We start from the raw sequence: 8796 nt of genomic DNA, 5'->3' as shown, positions 1-8796 counted from the left end.
CCCACCAGCCAATCAGAGCGACTATATGCAAATTAACCCAACCAAGATGGCAGTTAATTTGCATATACTGGCTGGGAGTGAAGACTGAAGACAATGTGGAAGCGAAGCGCTGCAGAAGGGAGCAAAGTAGAGGCGGCAGAGTCAGGAACAGAGCCAAGGAGGCGGAGGCGGGAGGCGGGAGGGAAACCAGCAGGGCGGCGGAGGGGGAGTGAAGCCCGCCTCAGCGGGTTTCGTTCCCTTCTCTGCTTCTCTCCAGCTGCAGGAAGCCCTATTCTTGCAGGATCTTCCTGCAATGGGCCTCTAGTATATATATAATTTTCTGTAGGGATCTTTGCTCAATGTTTGTATTAACATAATGATTTATAGCAATGTCAAAATGCATTAAAATTACATTTTCCATGTATTTCTGAAAGAGGGTGCCATATACACTAAGGCATGAAAGTAAAAGAATAAGTAAAATATTTAGAGGCTATTTTGTCTGATGTGGTTCTAGCTAAGGGTTTGTTGATGTGGAGGTATGATTGGAAAAGCAGATTGAAGTTAGATTCTGCAGTACTATAAATTTTATTCCATGAATAGTGGAAAGCCATTGATGGATTCAAAATGGGAGGTGACATGATGAGTTTTGTATTTTATTAAAAAAAAAAAGTAACAAATAAAACCTCTCTAGTGAAAATATATAGGTAGGGTAGACCAGAAAGCTGAAACTAAGGAAACTAGTTAGGAGAAGGGGCAGTAATCCAGGTAAGAGAGAAAAAGAGTGTAGTAGATAGTTAGTGCTCACCATATATTCCATGTGTCTCAATATTTTCCAGCCTTTCTTATAGTTTCATTAGGTTATGTGAGATTATGTGATTAATTCTGGCCAATGGTCTGCCACTTCTACTTCCACTTCTCACATGTTATAAGGCACAGGGCTGTCCCTCTTTTCTCTCTTCTCGTTTATCAGAGATTACAGAGGCACTTATTGAGATGACAGGGTCACAAATGAAAGCAGAATGAATCCTGAATGACCACATGGAGGAAAGCCACTTCAGAGATCACTGTACCAGATTTGAATTAGTCCATACCAATACTAGTAACACTGTTATTTTAAGCCATTAAGGTTTTTAAATTTGTCTTTCTCTGACTGGCTTATTTCATAATGTTCTCTGGGTCCATCCATGCCATCCCAAAGGGTAAAATTTTCTTACTTATTACCACACAGTAGTATTCCATTGTGTAAATGTACCACAGCTTTTTTATCTACTCATCTACTGATGGACACTTGGGCTGCTTTCAAATGTTGGCTATTGTAAATAACACTGCAATGAACACAGGGGTACATATATTCTTTAGAATTAGTGTTTCAGGTTTCTTCTGATAAATTACAAGACGTGGAATCACTGGGTCATAAGGCAGTTCCATTTTTAACTTTTTGAGGTTACTTCATACTGCTTTCCACATTGGCTATACCAATTTGCATTCCCATCAGCAGTGCACAAGGGTTCCCTTTTCTCCACATCCTCCCCAATACTTGTTGTTTGTTGATTTGTTGATGATGCTATTCTGACAGGTGTGAGGTGATATCTCATTGTGGTTTTAATTTGCATTTTTCTGATGATTAGTGATGTTGAGCATCTTCTCATAGGTCTATTGGCCATCTGTATCTCCTCTTTGGAGAAGTGTCTGTTCAGGTCTTTTGCCCATTTTTAAATTAGATTCTTTGGTGTTTTGTCTTGTTTTGTTTTGTGTTGACTTTTATAAGTTCTTTATAAATTTTAGATATTAACACCTTATCATATGTATCAATGATGAATATGTTCTCCCATTCAGTGAGTTCACTCATATGTGGAATTTAATGAACAAACTGAACTACCAAGCAAAATAGAGACAGACTCATAGATAAAGAGCAGGCAGACAGTTCTAGTGTGTGTGTGGGGGGCGGGGGGAGGAAGGGAGGTTGAGAAGGGGTGGAAGGATTGAGTAAAAAAGGAAAAAAGACAGAACTCATGGATATGGACAACAGTGTGATGATTGTGGGGGGAATGGGGCGTGGATGTGGAAGAGGGCATAGAGGGAATAAATGGTGATGGGAAAATAAAAAATAAAATAATAAGATTTCTAAGTTTGACAGCTACAGCAGCTAGGGTTAATTATCCTGATGAATACAAAGGACTCAGGACATAACAGCAGGATTTGGAAAAAGAAAAAAAAAGAGATGAAAACTACAGGAGATCAAGACTGGTGTTCGGAGTAAGAAATAGGGAAAAGAGAATGATGACCCTGAACTTTTAGCTTGAGAGGATGGTAGTGCCTTTACTGAGACAGATGTATGGAGAGGGGGGTGGAATAGGTGTTGAGTTTGAAGTGTCTAAAGAACATTCAAGAAGAGGTTTCCAGCTGGCAGAAGAGGATGTGTCCGGCAGTTAGAAAAGGGTTCACTGTGAAGGTAGTCTTGGGAACAATCCTCCTTGAGCGAGTGGAGTGCGAAAAGAAGAGAGCCAAAGAAAATATCTGAAGGTAAGATGCATGACAAAAAATTATTCAAACAAGAGGATGCAGAGGGAGGAATGAAACTAGAATCAGGAGAGTGTAAAGGCAATGCAAAGGGAGGAGAGAATTTTAACACAGAGAGCTACACAGCAGCACCTGTTGTAAGTAATATTTTCCACAGCCTTAAACTGTCTGGCTCATATTAACATTTGCATCATGATTTATGTGAATTAATTGATTCAAATATAAAATTAGATATTAAGAGTTAAAAAATAAAAGAGGTATATGCTTAGATGCAATAGAGTTATCCATAGTCTTTCTTCCAATCTTTCTGTCTAGACATTAAAAAAAATAATTTATTGGTTAGAACCGTGGTCTATGTGTGAGAAAAATTAGAAACTGTCATCATAAGCATCATTATCAATGAATATTGAAGCTACACATAATTTCGGAGTAGTTCCTGCTATCTAAAAATCTCTTTTTCTAGCCCCAGAAATAGATAACACATGTGAAGAATGACCAAATTGAAATAAGTGCCTGGTAGAGGGTAAGTGCCAACTAATGATTTAAGCAGTAAATTGCTCCAGGTTAAAAACAGGGGCAGATGGGAAAAGCCTTTCCAGAGGAAAAAATACTGGGCTGGAGTTTGACAAGATAAAGGGAAAATGAATGTGAGGAAGAAGTAAAAGGAAGGGGAAGCACTGAGTAGGCAAAGGCCTGGAGGTAGAAGTGTACATGGCATGTACTGACCAGGTCCTCTGCATTGCACATCACCATGACACAGAGGGGTTCATATTAATAGCAGCCTTTGGGATTGCTCAACGCATGGTTCAGTTCAATATCTATATAAATACAAGACATGGGCTGGAGGTGAGGCCAGGTAGGTAAGTGGGGGCCATGTTGTAAAAGACCTTAAATGTCATTGTGAAGCATTGTGAAGGCTTTTATATTGAATATGAGGAACAGCTGGAGATTTTTGAACAGAGGTGTAAAGTGAGAATAATTACTTTAGAAAGATTTCTCCAGGAAGGGTGTACCGGGCATCTTAGAAGGTCAAGATAATAAAGACAAAAAGAAGAATTAGAAAAGAATTGCAAGTATCCAAATTTTAGATGGTGAAGTTTTAAGTATATGGTTGTAATATTGGGCTTGGAAAGGAAGTAGATCTAGGCTGTAAGTAGGCTGTCCAAGGTCAAAACTTAAAAACTTGAGTCAGCAAGTAGGAAAATTCAGAGTCAGCCATTATTTGGATAGAAATATGATTGATTTTTCTTTAGAAATGCTGATTTGGGAAAGGTAGGAAGTTTAGTAGGAGATATCCAGTTAGAAGTTGGAGATATGGTACTGAAATATGGTGTGTTTTCTTGGGCTGTAGAGGGGTAAATGGGATACTGAGGGTTCAGAAAATGAAAAGAAGAGTGAAAGATCATCCTGTGGTGTACAATGTTTCAGTGTTTGAGAAGGAAGTGCTGTTGTGGGAGGTGGTTGCTCAAAGGGAGGAGCCCAAAGAGGACACGCAATGATAGACTTTGAGGGAGAGAAGGTCTAGTGTAGGGGTAGGTGGTCACACTGCCTAAGAGCCGGAGAAGGTCTTCTGAATTCTCTAATTCCTCTATCCTTGGAGCAGTTTCAGAACAGAAGCTTAGATAGATGACAAAGGGTCAGGGCCACCAGGTGCTTCTTTCTGGAAATGCCTTCTGGAGATGGAAAGAAGTGACCTTCAAGCCAGCTCCCTTCAGAGCACTGTTCATTATGCTGTGAAGCAGTTAAACACAACGTCCTTGGCTCAGAGCTTCCAGGGAGCTAAGCAGATGGTAGCTCTGTCAACTGCAGCTGCAAACAACTTCATCTTCAGTTTATTTCCAAGAGCCAGAGGAGCTCAGGGATAGTTAACAGCTGTCTACCTGTAGGGACTCAAATGATCTCTAGGCCATCAAATTATCATATACTGAATAGTAATTTAGCAATTTATTCCAATGCTTCCTAGGAGCCTGAAAGAGCTGGTCAAAGGCCTCCTTGATACCCCACCCCCAAAATAGGACTTTTTGGGTTCAAAAGAGAATAAGGTAAATATACCCTTTAATGAAGACCTACCATGAACAGAGAGGCACAATAAAACATGACTATTTAGTTGTTCTCTCTGAAAGTAAATGAAATTATCATATTTTGTAAGGGATTGTGTGTTGTTGTTGTTTTAAATAACCTCCCAGGAAATTTTTAAAAAAAATCTATAGCCTAATTCATGGGGTTTAAAATAAAGAATATTAACCACAAGCTAGAGTGCCAAGCTCAAGTCTTGCCAGCTATTGTGAAAATTTATAAATATTTGAAGGCAAACAACTGCTTATAGGAAATATATGGCTTGCACATGATGTCACTTCAGACAGAACATGCATAGACGTAGGTAGTTAGATAAAAAACAGAGAGACAGCTTTACTCTTGAACTCACTCTTGAGTAGTATAGTAGTATTCTGTCAGGAGCTAGATTCAAAGCCATCTCTCCTCAACCCAAAAAGACACTCTCCCCCCACAAATAAATACCCCCACAAAAACGAAAGCGTGATTGGCCCTGACCCTGTGTACTCTGTCTCCGCTGCTGCCCTGAAACTTCTCCAAGGGTGGGAGTAAGAAGTATTAATTTCTAGAGAATTCAGGAGATTCTCCCACGGCCTTATTTACTCTTGAACCCTTACAGTCAGCAATGAGAGTCAATGCCTTTGCCAGTATTTACTGAAAGAAATATAGATTGAGTACTAGGAGAATGCAAGGCACATGGTATGCATTTGTTCCAGTAAAAGGTGGAATACTTCTGATTACAAACCACCCCATCACTTAGCACCTTAAACAACAATAACTTAACACTTATTGTCATTCCTTGGGTTGGTAGGGCTCAGGTGGGTCACCCTTTTACTCCACATGGTGTAAACTGGGGGTCATGTTGAACTTAGGGGCTTAGCTGAGGTCAGAGTCCAGAAATGGCTTCATTTATGTATTTGATAACTCATCGGAGGTGACTGAAGCAACTGGGGTCTGAGTGGGTCTCTCTTTCTGTCTGTCTCTATTTCTTTCTTGATGTAGGTAGTTGCTCCTCTTGCATATTGGATCAGGGTTACATGAGAACAAAGAGGAATCTGCTAGTTCTTTTAAGGACTAGGACTCAAACTGGCATGGTGTCTATTGGTCTAACTAGTGGTCGGCAAACTCATTAGTCAACAGAGCCAAATATCAACAGTACAACGATTGAAATTTCTTTTGAGAGCCAAATTTTTTTAAACTTAAACTATATAGGTAGGTACATTGTTATTAACTTAATTAGGGTACTCCTAAGGCTTAGGAAGAGCCACACTCAAGGGGCCAAAGAGCCGCAATTGGCTCGCGAGCCGAAGTTTGCCGACCACGGGTCTAAATTCATCAAAAGGCGAGTCCAAATTCAAAGGGAGGGGAAGTAGATTCTCCCTTTTACTGGGAGGACAGGCATGGGAGAAATTATTGTTGACCATCTTTGGAAACAATCTATAAGGTACTACCTAATGGTTAAATAGATGAAAATTATTTTTTAATATACTTTCCAAGGGCTTAGATGAAGAAAATGCTAGATTATCCCAGGGTACAAAGCACGCCTTTATATATTTTTTAAAAAATCACTAAAAACACATGAACACTTTCGTGCTTACTCCTGGATAGTCTTGTTGGTGCATTTTGGTTGATAAGACATGGTGATGGGCTCAATAGTAAGGAATTCTGGGAAAATCATAAGTGAAAGGGAACCAGGCCTAAGCAGGGACCTGCTGCTCAGGCAATGAGTAGACTTGAGGAGAATTTTCCTACAGAGGCGATTTATGTTGAGGTCTACCTTATGATCTTTGTGGGTTCACCTTTAAGCTCATGAAAGATTCTGGTCATTGTCAATATCTGCAAGCCTACTTTGACAGCCCAATAGGAAATGGGAAGGGTGATATCACAGGCAAAGATACACTTACAAAGGCAAGTGAAGGTAGTACATTTTGTTGGGAAGTCTTTCTTCTAAGCATGGCTCTTGCTAGTGGTTGAGTTGTAACTATAGATTGCATGTGAAGGAGGATGACAGAAGCCATAGCTAGGGATCAAGGCCCAGTGCTGCTTAAGTTTCTGGCAGGGTCCAAGACTTGGAGCATATTGGAGTTAAGACACATCTCAAATGAGCAAGAAATCAGGGAATTACATAGTGCTATAGAAGATACCCAGACACCAGAAATTTCTCTTTCCCTGGATTGAGTGTTCAAGTCTTTCAGAAACTGTGTGTGTGTGTGTGTGTGTGTGTGTGTGTGTGTGTGTGTGTGTGTGTGTGTGTGTGGTGGGGTTTATGGGGTGGAAGGTGGAGGTGGGGGCTGGCATACAAGTACTCAGAAGCTGTAATCATGTGTGCCCAGGGAAGCAAGGTGGAAGGAAGAGAACAAGATGGGTCTGGTTCACATCCAATCACCTCTACTTAATGAGGAAGTTAATTAACCTCCAAAAGTCTTAGATCATCATCAATAAAAGGGAACAACTGTAATAATAGTTTCTTAAGGGACTTTTTTGAGGAGTAAGGAGCTAAAATTTATACAGTACTTAATATTTTGCTTGGCACATATTGGGTCTCAAATATATGAACTACTTTCTTTTCATTCTTTCCTCCACCAACTCACCATTATCTGTGAGATTTTTCCTGAACCAAATACCTTTTATCCCTATGAACAATAGCTAGGAGCTAAGGGGAGCCCATTAGCAGACATATGGTTTTGGAGAGCTATGTAAGACAGCTGAAAGACAGTGAAACCAAGTGGGCCAGATTACTGCTCCACAGAAGAGTAAACCTCTGGAGGGCAAATGCATGTGTTTTTGAGATCATTTTACTATTGCAAACTAGGAAGGAAAACCCCTTTTACTCTACTTTGTGTCAATTTTTTGAAGAAGTTCTACTCATTTTTCTCTAACTAAATAAAAAATATGTTGTTAGTGTGTTAGATTTGACCCTTGCCCATTTGATAATTCTTGACTTTTTTTTTTTTTACAACAAAACATTTCACTTTAAAATAAAATTGGTGTTTCAGAACGCTTGCTGCTTGAAGATCATGGTGGTTCTGGTGGCCAGCCCCTGTCCCCTATCCAAATGTTATAGCTAGCTAAACTTACCAGCTTCCAAAATCATAAACTTTTTCCATATTTACCTTTGGAGACTAAATCAACTGTCACTTGAGTAACCTTTGTTTTCAGATGTCTTCTTAAAAATAATGGTAACTCAACTATCTAAACTGTAAGGATCATTTTATTAGATTATTCTGAGAATTAAAAAACAACTCTCCCACTCTAACAGTATGATTGCATAGACATGGTACTATGATTAATCTTAAGTATGGAAAGAATTGAGCTTTTTGTGCGTCATATCTTCAGACATTGGCTTGTAGCAGAGTAGGAATTCTACAGACTAGTGAAGAGCCCATCCACACACAAAACGAGGAACCAGAACCCCCTTTCCCTAGATTTTTATGGGAAAAAGTATAGTGTGAGCAGATAGTGTGTTTCATGCCAAAACTTTGTAAATATCTTACGCCTTGTACTCAGTAAACCCTAATCACACTGCACATCACTTATGCAACCTCAGCTATTTATGGGGGTTGGAAAGGAAAATATGATTAACTCTGAGCAGACATTTCTGGCTTCAAACCTCTAAATGATTCCTCTATCCTCAATATTTATTCCCATTAATAAGGAACCGTTTCTATGGAGAAGACACGTACACACAGAAATGTCTCCATCAATAACTCCCCACCCAAAAGAAAAGTAATGTTTAAACAAAAGAAGTTCACCGCATAATTAAGTATAAAATTTTATCTGAGAAGTACACAATGTCCATAATGAAGTGGAAAAACACAAGTGTTGTTAAGTTACATAATGTGTACATATATTTCACTTGAACATGAGATCCTCAAAAGAAGGTTCACAGGAAACATTTCCTCAGTGTTGTTCCATGTTATTTGTAAAGCATTTAAATACAGCAGAATATGCAATAATAAATGTCAGGTGCGTTCTTACTGCAAGTTAAATAACTGTGCATGAGCCAGGGATGGTCTGTACTTCTTATGTAGATTGTCCCACACTATGTTCCAAAGATTACATTACTTAAGAAAACATATTATTAATAAAGTATTTCAAATCTTCATGACTTGAGAGTGGGGTGGGAGGCAAACTTGAGATATAGGCAGTACATGTTGTCCTTCATAATGAAGACTTTGTCCTGCTCTCCAACTCTTCTCTAACTTAACTCTCTGAAACAGCTCATTTGTTCTCAAATGTCAGGAT

This window comes from Myotis brandtii, unplaced genomic scaffold (genome assembly GCF_000412655.1).
Source record: "Myotis brandtii unplaced genomic scaffold, ASM41265v1 scaffold214, whole genome shotgun sequence".
Lineage (NCBI taxonomy): Eukaryota > Metazoa > Chordata > Mammalia > Chiroptera > Vespertilionidae > Myotis > Myotis brandtii.
The sequence above is the reverse complement of the archived record's forward strand: the minus strand, read 5'-3'. Positions refer to the sequence as shown.